Source organism: Apium graveolens, chromosome 1, assembly GCF_009905375.1.
Source record: "Apium graveolens cultivar Ventura chromosome 1, ASM990537v1, whole genome shotgun sequence".
Lineage (NCBI taxonomy): Eukaryota > Viridiplantae > Streptophyta > Magnoliopsida > Apiales > Apiaceae > Apium > Apium graveolens.
The window spans coordinates 135,145,374-135,157,212 of record NC_133647.1 but is presented as its reverse complement, the minus strand read 5'-3'; positions in this window follow the sequence as shown (position 1 = coordinate 135,157,212).

The following is an 11,839-nucleotide window of genomic DNA, read 5'->3' as shown; positions in this document are numbered from 1 at the left end:
CCCGCGAATCCATATATCGGCATGTCGGTTGGGGTCAATTGGGAGTCATTATATCCCATCCTTAAAAAGGTGTCATGGAGCAAAATATCCACTGAAGCACCATTATCCATAAGGACCCTTCTTACCGGGCTGTTCCCTATTATCGGAGTTATGACCAACGGGTCGTCATGGGGAAATTTCACACCCTCCAGATCAGAATCATCAAAAGACATTGTTACTCCCGTCCTGGCCCTCTTCGGGGCTTCCCCAACAATATGCATAACTTCTCGAGCATATGCTTTCCTGGAGTTCTTGGATAACCCAACAGCAGTTGGTCCTCCAAAAAATGTGTTGATCACAGGCCCTCGGGGGCGCGGTCCTCTGAAGATTGTATTTATCACCGGTCCCCTAGGTTGGGGATTTCGCCCCTGATCTTCTTGATCTCTCCTTCGGTCATCAAAGTTCCTTCTCACGTTGTTGCTTTTATCCCCTCCTTCTCCAGTGTATTTGTTCAATCTTCCTTTTCGAATGAGGAACTCAATTTCAACTTTTAGTTGTCTACACTCATCGGTGTCATGACCAACATCTTTGTGAAATCTGCAATACTTGCTCTTATCCAGCTTGGTAGGATCAGCCTTCAAAGGCTTAGGCCAACGAATATCTCAATCTTTCTCGATCTCCATCAAGATCAGGCTTCTAGGAGCATTCAGCTTAGCGTATTCAGTGAACTTTTGCCCAGGTCCTCCCTTCTTGGGGGTTGAATCAGAGTTTTGCTCGGTTCTAGGATACTTGTCTTTAGCAATATATTCCAGGTCAGTTTTCCGCTTCTTGCCTCCACTGGGCTCATTACTTGTAAGTCATATGTCATAGCCTATTTGTATATTCGAGGATTCAACTCAACTCAAATAAGAATGTAATAAGTAAATAGTGGATCGACCGTCGGAGAGATCTCGCAAAGTAATATCTGTCAAAGGATTCAGAAACAAGGTTCATCTACAGACTTGAGGAGTTAATTCACTGGAAGAAGTTCAAGAAGTTGATCATGCCTCAGTGATATAAATCAAGATCGTGGATTTAATCAAGTGACAGAGATCTCGTCAGAGTATCATTAATTACAAGAATTTAATCTGAAGAAAATCAAAGTGTCAAAGTCAAGACATGAGGAAACGTCACGGAAGTTAGTCACTCATGAACCAGACAGTACATCGAGTGTCAACATTGAAGTGGTGGAATTGATTCATAATTCTCAGTGATTTTCAGAAGATTGTCAGAAGAATGGATGTTGCTCAGGGTTAGTATTAATTTTCTATTAATTAATTAAGTCATATAATTTAATTAAGAAAATAAATTATATCTGCAAAGATTAATTTATTGATTAATTGAATTAATTGATTAATTAATTCAGAATTAATATTAAGGTTTTCAGAATTTTTATTTGGTTAAAATCTGTTTTAATTCTAAAAAGACAACTGATTGTACTAGTATGACAATCGGTATGACAATTGATAGTCATACCGAAAGTCATGCTAATTCAGTTGAGTGTCTTGATAGAATTATTATTTAGATTAAAATCACTTATTAATTCAGCAAGACAATTCATTTGAATTAATATGACAATCGGTATGACAATCAATAGTCATACCGAAAGTCTTGCTAGTTCATTTTGATTGTCTTGCTAGCTCTAAAGATTGTCACACCGAAAGTCTTACTGAGCAAAGGATTGTCATACCAGATCAATTTTCCATTCGGCTGTTTGATAAAAAGAAGCAGAAGACCAAGTCATTAAAAACACACAAAAAAACATCCAAGAACAAAAAGAAAGCAGCCGCCTTGAAATATTTTATTCTTCATCTGCAAATCATCAAGATTAAATTCTAGTTTGTTAATGTTAAATTCAACCACTAGAATTATTTATCTTGTTCTTGTGTAACAATCTAGCGGATCAAAATCCCTAGAACTTAATCTCAAATCGCGTTTAGCATTTGATTCTACTTATTGCAAAAATAGAAAAAGTTCATGTCGAATTTATTTTAGATTTGTGATAATTGATTTAAGATTAATACCTTGTAATCGATACAGTTGTTGTAACACCTTTCAAGTTTAATAATATTTTTATTTAACTTGAATTTTGTTTCACATTTTTTATTCCGCATTTAATTCGATTATTCGGTGCTGTTTGTATTCAACCCCCCCTTCTACAAACTCATTGGGACCCAACAATTGGTATCAGAGCCTTCTGATTAATGAACAAATCAAGATCCTAGACTTTTGTGATTTTTCAACTCCTTGAATTTTTATTTATTCAAAAATTCATAATGACTTCACATAAAGTTGGAACCGTTAAAATTCCACAATTTGATAAAGAGAATTATATCATGTGGAAGAAGAAGATGCTATTATTTTTACAAGTTGCAAATCCCAAATATTCAAACTTGTTAAAGAAGGGTATAAAAACTCCGATGGTTATTGAACCGGAGGTAATAATAGATGGTGTGGTGACTACTAAAGCTAGAACCTATCCAAAAGAGCCCGAAGATTTTACTCCTGCTGAGAAGGAAGAAGCCTCCTTGGATGCCAGCCTTCAATTAATATTAATTGATTCCCTTGATCCCTTGATGAACAGACATGTGATGAACTGTAAAAATTCTAAACACATGTGGGAAACTATTGAGGTAATTAATGAAGGCACAGAGAAAGTTAGGGAGAACAAGTTGGAAATCCTAACCTCTGAATATGAACATTTCAAATCAAATCCAGGAGAAGGAATTACTGAAGTGTTTGAGAGGTACAATGCGTTGATCAACAACCTGAACATCAATGGAAAGTATTATTCAATCAGGGAGGTCAACAAAAAGTTCCTTTTAACACTGCCAGCTCATCTTGAACATAGAATCACTGCCATTAGAGAAGCTAGAGATCTGAGTGAGATTTCTTTGGACAGGCTCTATGGATTGTTAAAAACTTATGAGTTGGAGCAGATTCAACAGAAGGAAGTCTACGGGAAGGATAGAATGGTCAGCACATCTAATGCACTTGTAGCTGAAGGTCAACAACAACAACAATCTCAACAGTTAGAAAGAATGGTACAGTTTTCCAAGGGTGAGGAAAATGAGTTAGTAGCAGAATATGATCCTCCTACTACAAATCAATCAAGTGATGATTTTTATTCCTTGGAAGAGCTGGAGCAATTGGAAGATGAATCAATGGCCCAAATTGTCAAGAGATTCTCCCATGTCAGATTCAGGAGGAATCCCAAGCTTAAGTACAAGTCCAACTACAACAAATTCCAGAAAGGTGGATCTTCATCCTCTAACACCAGCAGTGGTGGGTACAAAACAGGGATGGTTGATCGGAGCACCATTAGATGCTATAACTGCAATGAGTTGGGACACTTTGCCACAGAATGTAGGAAGCCAAAGCAAGTAAGAAAGAACTCTGAAAGGGCTTATCTGGCAAAGGGAAGAAGCTGGGATGATACTGACAGTGAAGATGAAGAAGAAGGAAATCTTGCTCTTATGGCTATTGATGGAAAAGCTTCATCGTCAAGAATAGAGGTAAAACTTTTTGATGCTGAAATGGTTTATCATCTAAGAGGTAACTTAGATTGTGCACGTCGTGATAATGAACTGTTAAGTTTACAGATCACAGACCTTGAGAAAGAGGTCAATGAATTAAGACTTGTGCACATTAATCAAGACAAATTAAAAGAACAGGTATCTTTTCTAGAGAATAGAGTTGACTGTTTTAGAAAACTCGAAACTATTCTCAAAGACAAGATCACCGGTCTTGAGACTAAGGTTAGAGCCTACTTCAATTCTTGTTCGAAGGCTAAAGAGTTCTACAGTAAGCAAGCTGTTAATCAAACATCTGGAATAGGTTATGATTACAATGCTGCTATTGGAGAATTAGGCATAAACTCCCCTCCTCATGTCTGTGCTAAAGGGAGGGAAGTACCACATGTGCTTAAGGGTGTTGATGAACCCCTCTATAAAGCATCAATTGCTGAACCATTTGATGTGACCTCTTCTATTATTCAAGAAGAAATACGTGCTGAGGATCATGCTAATGAGAAGATTGTTTCCAAGTCAAGTGAGTCGAAAGTTCCAGTCAAAGTTGTGAAAGCAACTGAGACTAACTCAGACACACATGAGTTGGATAACAATAATGCCATGTCTACCATGCATAAATTGCCTGCTGTTAATCACTCTCATAAAGCATGTGGTGTTTCTAATTGTATGTCTTGTGCTTTTAATATGATGTATGCTTATTTTAATGGTAAGCATGTGTCTAATGATAAGACTACTCCTCGTCAGCATGTGAATAACAAGAAGCATGATAGGTCTAAGACTGCTAGTCCTTCTAAGGCTAGAAAGGAGATATTTGTGCCTAAGCTTAAACAGAAATTTGTTAAGGCTGTTTACAAGGTCAAATGTTCAGTCATTGAGAAAGTTGAGACAATTAAAATTAAAAATGTTGTTTTGCCTGACAAAGGACAGTTCTACAAGTATGCCGGGCCCAACCAAGTTTGGGTTCCGAAGAAGGTCTAATCCATTTGAAGTGCAGGGCATTAAACAGGTGTAACCGGTAGTGTGGATTCTTGACAGTGGATCATCAAGACATATGACCGGAGATAGAGCCCTGCTATCAAATGCGGATTGAGAAAGCTGGCCCCCTGGTTACCTTTGGAGATAACAGCAAAGGTTTATCTGAGGGATATGGCTGTTTGCAAGCTGGGAATGTTATCATTGTAATTTTGTATATTGTGCTAGGTTATTATCAGGAAGCAGTATCTAACATATAGCACCAGTGACGAGACTTGAGAATATTACGACATATCAGGCACCTGCTGCACATTACACTTGGAATTGTACTCTAGTAAGATGTGTACAAGTGTACTCCTGATTGGTGAGTTAAAAGAGGAAGTCAGTGCACCACAGTTCATGGACTTTGCAGCTGCAGATCTATTGGACTATGCAATCTCTTCTTCACAATCTCACTTCAGGTTGGTATGAACTAGTATACTGCTCAAGCAATCGTCAAGGACATGGTATGGCACTCTAACTGCAGCTACAGTTTTATATGAATAAGTAGAGTCGTCATATTAATAACTATCTTATCACTAGGCACAATCATATTATTTTATATGTGCAGTGGTATATTTTTTATTATGCAACATAACAATTAGTATCTAAAGTACTTGATAAGTATCGGTCAATGATATCTTGTTAACATTATGTTGCAGATATTTGTAAGCTTTTGACATGAATGAGAATTACTTAGACTTTACCCTAAGTGATCAATGTTTTATCAAAAACTCATTCATATTGAAAAACAAAATCAAACTTCTTTCTACATTAGTGATTTCTTATGTCATGTAAAATCTTTTGAAATCAATATTGTAAATCATTTTCTCTCTATTACCATTTATTCTGTGGTACAGGTTCAGTCTCCAATGACTTTCTTTCATTGACAGTCATGAGGTTGAAAACCCACAACGTCTATCCCAGACTGTAAAGACAAACACAAAAACAGAACCAACCAACACTCTCTTACCACTAAATGTAGTATGAATGAGCGTGAGGGAGATAGTGCCTAGTGCACCACATAAGGAAGGTTCTGTAGTCAACCCAGTAGCTCTGTCTCATACATAGATGAGTAGTATTTAAACCGAGACAACTGCTAGCCCCCATACATCTTCTCAAAAAGATGTAATGGCTGAAAAGGCACTAAAACAGTTACTAGATTCATTCTCTCAACAGGGTGCGTCTATTGAATTTTTCCTGTCGGCCAAGGTATCCGATGTAGTGTCACCACTTCAAACATAATCAATTCTTGATGCACAAGGAGAGGTTACACACACAAAGGATGAGTTGACGGAAACAAGAGTTTCGACCATTTTAAGGTCAGATTCGATTGTTCAAGGTTCGTTAGTGGACCAATTGCCTTTACAGGTGTTAGGAGAGGATACTGATCCAAAAGCCATATGTCAGTGGTCAGTGTCTACCTCCCCAGGCTTAAATCCCCTGGATGCATCTGCGGATAGTGGATCTGACATAGGTGCAGATCGGCAACTTGTTGACAATGATTCAGATATTACCTGATGAGTCACAAGGAAATGTCTTCACAGACATTAGAAGGGAACTTTGATCTTTATGCTAAATTCGTTGGATCATTGTTTACCTTCCCAGAATTCAAATCTGGAACCCTAAAAGGGAAACTAGAAACTTGTAGATTATGACTCAGATTTATCTGACGAGTTTAACAAGGATGGGGATTTGTGAACTCCCATTGCACCACCTGTGACCTCCTTAAGGATGGCTAAGGTGATTTTCCTTGCAGGTATAGCTGATTTTTGGAGCTATGAGAGGAGTGATACACTTGTGAGAATGAGTGTAAACACGAGTGGAGAGAAGAGTGAAACACATGTGAGGTACACTAAAACACAATCACACACTCACAGTGAGGAAGAAAAAGAAACTACTTGTTATTTCTTTTCCAACCAAGTGAAATATGAGAACTCCTTCAGACGATGGCATACATTCCTTCTTTAAGGGGGAGATAGAAGCTTAAGTAATAGTTTGGAGGATTCCTCAACTAAGGGGGAGAAATAGCAGGGAGGAAGAAAAAGATCCTAAAAATGTACACTACACCACACCATTGTTGTTTCTAACTACGGATCCTATTGTACGGGAGAGGTGGTAAACACAAGGTGATTTCCTAGTAAGGGAAGAAGCTGTTAGGGGAGTACCATTGGTTTTTATCTGCGGATCCTATTGTACGGGAGATGTGGTAAACGAAGGTGATCTTCTTTAATCAGTTGATTCTCATAGGGGGAGAAGCAAGAGATATAGGCTTCTCAACAGGAAATGTGGTTGTACAAATGAAGATGGAACTACTTGAAGATATGTTCAGTCTAGAGGAACATCTACTTGGAATCTGGAAAATGTTAAATCTAGTCCAAAACTTTTCTACTATTTACTTTGCATTTCTGTTTATATCTTTTTCTTATTTGTTAGTTGAGTTATCCTCTAGGTATTTGTGTGTTATTGTCTAACAAACAAATAGGGGGAGATTGTAAGTCATATGTCATAGCCTATTTGTATATTCGAGGATTCAACTCAACTCAAATAAGAATGTAATATATAAATAGTGGATCGACCGTCGGAGAGATCTCGCAAAGTAATATCTGTCAAAGGATTCAGAAACAAGGTTCATCTACAGACTTGAGGAGTTAATTCACTGGAAGAAGTTCAAGAAGTTGATCATGCCTCAGTGATATAAATCAAGATCGTGGATTTAATCAAGTGACAGAGATCTCGTCAGAGTATCATTAATTACAAGAATTTAATCTGAAGAAAATCAAAGTGTCAAAGTCAAGACATGAGGAAACGTCACGGAAGTTAGTCACTCATGAACCAGACAGTACATCGAGTGTCAACATTGAAGTGGTGGAATTGATTCATAATTCTCAGTGATTTTCAGAAGATTGTCAGAAGAATGGATGTTGCTCAGGGTTAGTATTAATTTTCTATTAATTAATTAAGTCATATAATTTAATTAAGAAAATAAATTATATCTGCAAAGATTAATTTATTGATTAATTGAATTAATTGATTAATTAATTCAGAATTAATATTAAGGTTTTCAGAATTTTTATTTGGTTAAAACCTGTTTTAATTCTAAAAAGACAACTGATTGTACTAGTATGACAATCGGTATGACAATTGATAGTCATACCGAAAGTCATGCTAATTCAGTTGAGTGTCTTGATAGAATTATTATTTAGATTAAAATCACTTATTAATTCAGTAAGACAATTCATTTGAATTAATATGACAATCGGTATGACAATCAATAGTCATACCGAAAGTCTTGCTAGTTCATTTTGATTGTCTTGCTAGCTCTAAAGATTGTCACACCGAAAGTCTTACTGAGCAAAGGATTGTCATACCAGATCAATTTTCCATTCGGCTGTTTGATAAAAAGAAGCAGAAGACCAAGTCATTAAAAACACACAAAAAAACATCCAAGAACAAAAAGAAAGCAGCTGCCTTGAAACATTTTATTCTTCATCTGCAAATCATCAAGATTAAATTCTAGTTTGTTAATGTTAAATTCAACCACTAGAATTATTTATCTTGTTCTTGTGTAACAATCTAGCGGATCAAAATCCCTAGAACTTAATCTCAAATCGCGTTTAGCATTTGATTCTACTTATTGCAAAAATAGAAAAAGTTCATGTCGAATTTATTTTAGATTTGTGATAATTGATTTAAGATTAATACCTTGTAATCGATACAGTTGTTGTAACACCTTTCAAGTTTAATAATATTTTTATTTAACTTGAATTTTGTTTCACATTTTTTATTCCGCATTTAATTCGATTATTCGGTGCTATTTGTATTCAACCCCCCCTTCTACAAACTCATTGGGACCCAACATTACTCAATACGGTCTTCCTCATGCTCTCTTCCACCTTGATGTACTTCCCGGCTCTATCTTGGAGCTGCAACATGCTTTCAGGGGGCGTTTGGCCAATGACATCTTGAAGAATTCATCCCTAGTTCCCTGTTGTAGTGCTATCATGGCTACCTTGTCATCAAGGTCCGGGACTTTCAAAGCCTCCTTTGTGAAACGATTCAGGTATTCTCTCAGGGATTCCTTTGCTCCCTGTATAATGCTCATGAGGGATGCTGAACTTTTCTCATGCATTCTCCCACTGATAAACTGCTTAATAAAAGCCTGACTCAACTCTATGAAGGACCCGATAGAGTTCGGGGGTAAACGACTATACCATCTTTGAGCCATACCCGACAGGGTTTGAGGAAAACCCCGACACTTAATAGCGTCATTCACGGGTTGCAATAACAGTGCATTAGAGAAGGTCCTGACATAATTAGTGGGATCTCCTGTGCCATCATAAGCTTAGATAGTGGGCATCTTAAACTTCCTCGAGATATGGGCATTCATTATTTCTTCAGTGAATGGCGGGGTAGGAACATCCGGATCTCCAAGGGGAAGAAGATTGCTTGGGTCAGCCCTTGGGACAACGACCCTTCTCTGTATCGGACCTTCCAGGTCTATAATAGGGGGAGGATTCCTCCCCTTTGGGGGTAATGGGGGTCTGGTGGTCTGGTGCGTCTCCAAGTCGCGCCTCAGCCTTTGAATCTCAACCTCGTGAGCCCTAATCCTTTCCTGCATTTCTTGGGGATTTGTCCCTTGGGTGCTTTGAGGACGTTTGCTACCATCAGCCATTGGCTCTTTGCCAGCACGTCTCCTTCTAGGGGCTACTTCATCATCCGAAGATTCGGAGTCTCTCTCAGTGTAAGGACCAGAAAATTCCTGATCCTTGGGGATAGGAGCCAAGCCTCGTATATAGGGGGGAGATCGCCCACGTGCTTCACTCCGTCCAGCGTGTCCACTTCCTCCAACATCGGGGTAAAGGGGCATCCCATAAGGGGGTTAGTAGTCACAACAGTTGAATACTCGTACCCAATGGGTCACGAATTCACAGGTGCATGTACTTGTTGAACTTGGAGATTCGTACCTTGAGTAGCCGAGGGAATCGTCCCTTGTGGCTGAGGTTCAGTTTCCCCTATCTGGGCTTCTCCTTGTGTGGCTGCATAAGTCGAATGAGGAGGTACCTCCACAGTTGACAAAATCACTTGGGTTATCCCCGTTGGTGTTCCTCCTTCAAGGGCTCTAACTGTTCTCCGTATTTTTGCCATGGTTGTTGTTGTGCGCTTTCCCACAGACGGCGCCAAATGTTATGGATAAAAAACTAAGGTTATTATTTGCTGTATTTATTAGTAAGGTTCGGGAGCTCAAGGCCTTTAATGGCTGCTCTAATATTTCATAGCTTAACTCTGCCTTTACGAGATGCCTACGTATCTCTGTGAATTAGCGAATCAAGCCAAAAAACGTAGTTCTGATTTGTGGGGTGAGGCCCCTTATATAGATGTTGGGAGTCCTTGAATTGGACTTAGTATAGGAGACTTGTTGATCAAGTTCTCAGACTTTAGATAGACTTAGAATTCCTAAAATAAAGGAATCAGATTCCTAGTGGGTGTAGGTGCCCTTGGGGCTATCTTCTATAGATTTATATCACTAATTGGACTCTTTTAATGAGCTGTTAATCTCCCTTATTTATTAATTACGAAATTAATAAATAATCAGAGTTTCGGGCCTTGTTAATTGGGCTTCGTTACTGGACCATACCATGTCTAATTAATTCAACATTAATTATATTTCTAGGTAATTTTAGGCCCATATCAAGTTTATTTTAAAAACCTATTATTTAGGAAGATTGTTTAGATAAAACCGTTTGATAAACAACTTTCTAAATAATAGGAAGCGAAAATAAATAAGATAATCTGAGTAGATGAGCTCTAATATTTATATCGCACATATAAATATGTCCTATTTTAGACACCGTGCGATGCAATTTTTTTCTAATATTATATAATTTTATAAATGTAAATTGAATTGGAATTTTAAGATACGTAATTTGTTTTTCAAAATTTTTATATAATATGGTTTGATAATAATTATACATATATACATATATATTTGATATTTTTATTTAAAAGTATTTAAATTTAAATTTTTTTTACTAAATGAAATATATGGTATTATTGTTAGTTTTATGTGTGTTTACGGAATGTAATTTTTTTTAGTTTAAACGAGAAGTTTTAGCCCGGTTCATATACTATGCGAATCACATTTAATTTGATTTTAATTTTGTTTTATCCTGAGACTCATTATACTAACCAAATCTAATTAATAATATTTAGTTTCATTATAATTTTGTTTAAAGTCGGATCGGTAATATAGTTTTTTTAATTTTATTTTACAGTGGATCAACTCTATAAATTATTTTATTTTATCCCGACGCCACTATACCGATCAACGAATTACCAGCTCAACAATATAATTTTTTAGTCGAATCAATAGTATTTATTATTATTTTAGCTTAAAATCCATTATACCGACCAAATACAACTGATTATACTTAGCTTGATTTTAATATTACTTTGACCCCAACCAATAGTACAATTTTGTTTTAGGCAGGATGAATATAATTTTGTTTTAGGCAGGATGAATAGTGTATAAAAAACAATATCGAGTATTATATAAATGCAAGTACGGTATCGACTAACTAACTATCAAGTTATTAATATTCCGCCTAACTAACTATCAAGTTTTTAATATTTCGGCGCGGAATACAGGAATATTTTATTTTTTATTTAACAAATATTTATTAATTTGAAATATTTAAGAAAAATTAAATTAAAGTTCAAACAAATAAAATAATTACTAACTTTTGTTTGATTTTATTTTGGCTCTACTATGAATTCTATAAATTAGATTTTAAGGATTTAAGAGCCCACATGAAGCTCACGATATAATTATTAATTCGGTGATGGTTTAAAAAAAAATCCAACAAATATTATCCGGATATTGAAAAAAATAAATAATAACAAATTTTGCATTATAATTCTATTTATTATAAGATATTTACTTTTTTGATTGAATCATTGAAAAGGAGGGATATTCTAATTTATTTAAAATACCTATAGATCAAACGGTTATGTTTAATTTGTGTAAAGATTTTACGGTTCTCATTAAATTTAAATTTCATTGAATTTGAAAGTCTTGATTATCCTGAATATTTGCTCACACTTCTATAATAACTAATAACTATTTGTTCATCACAATTCTTCTTTTGCTTCATTTTTGCGACAAATAGTTTTTGTAGGATAATCAGTCAACTTTTCGGCATTCGCATATATATACTTTTTCGCATATATTAAAAAAAAATAAAAATGATATGTATCGATAAATTAATAGATTATTAATT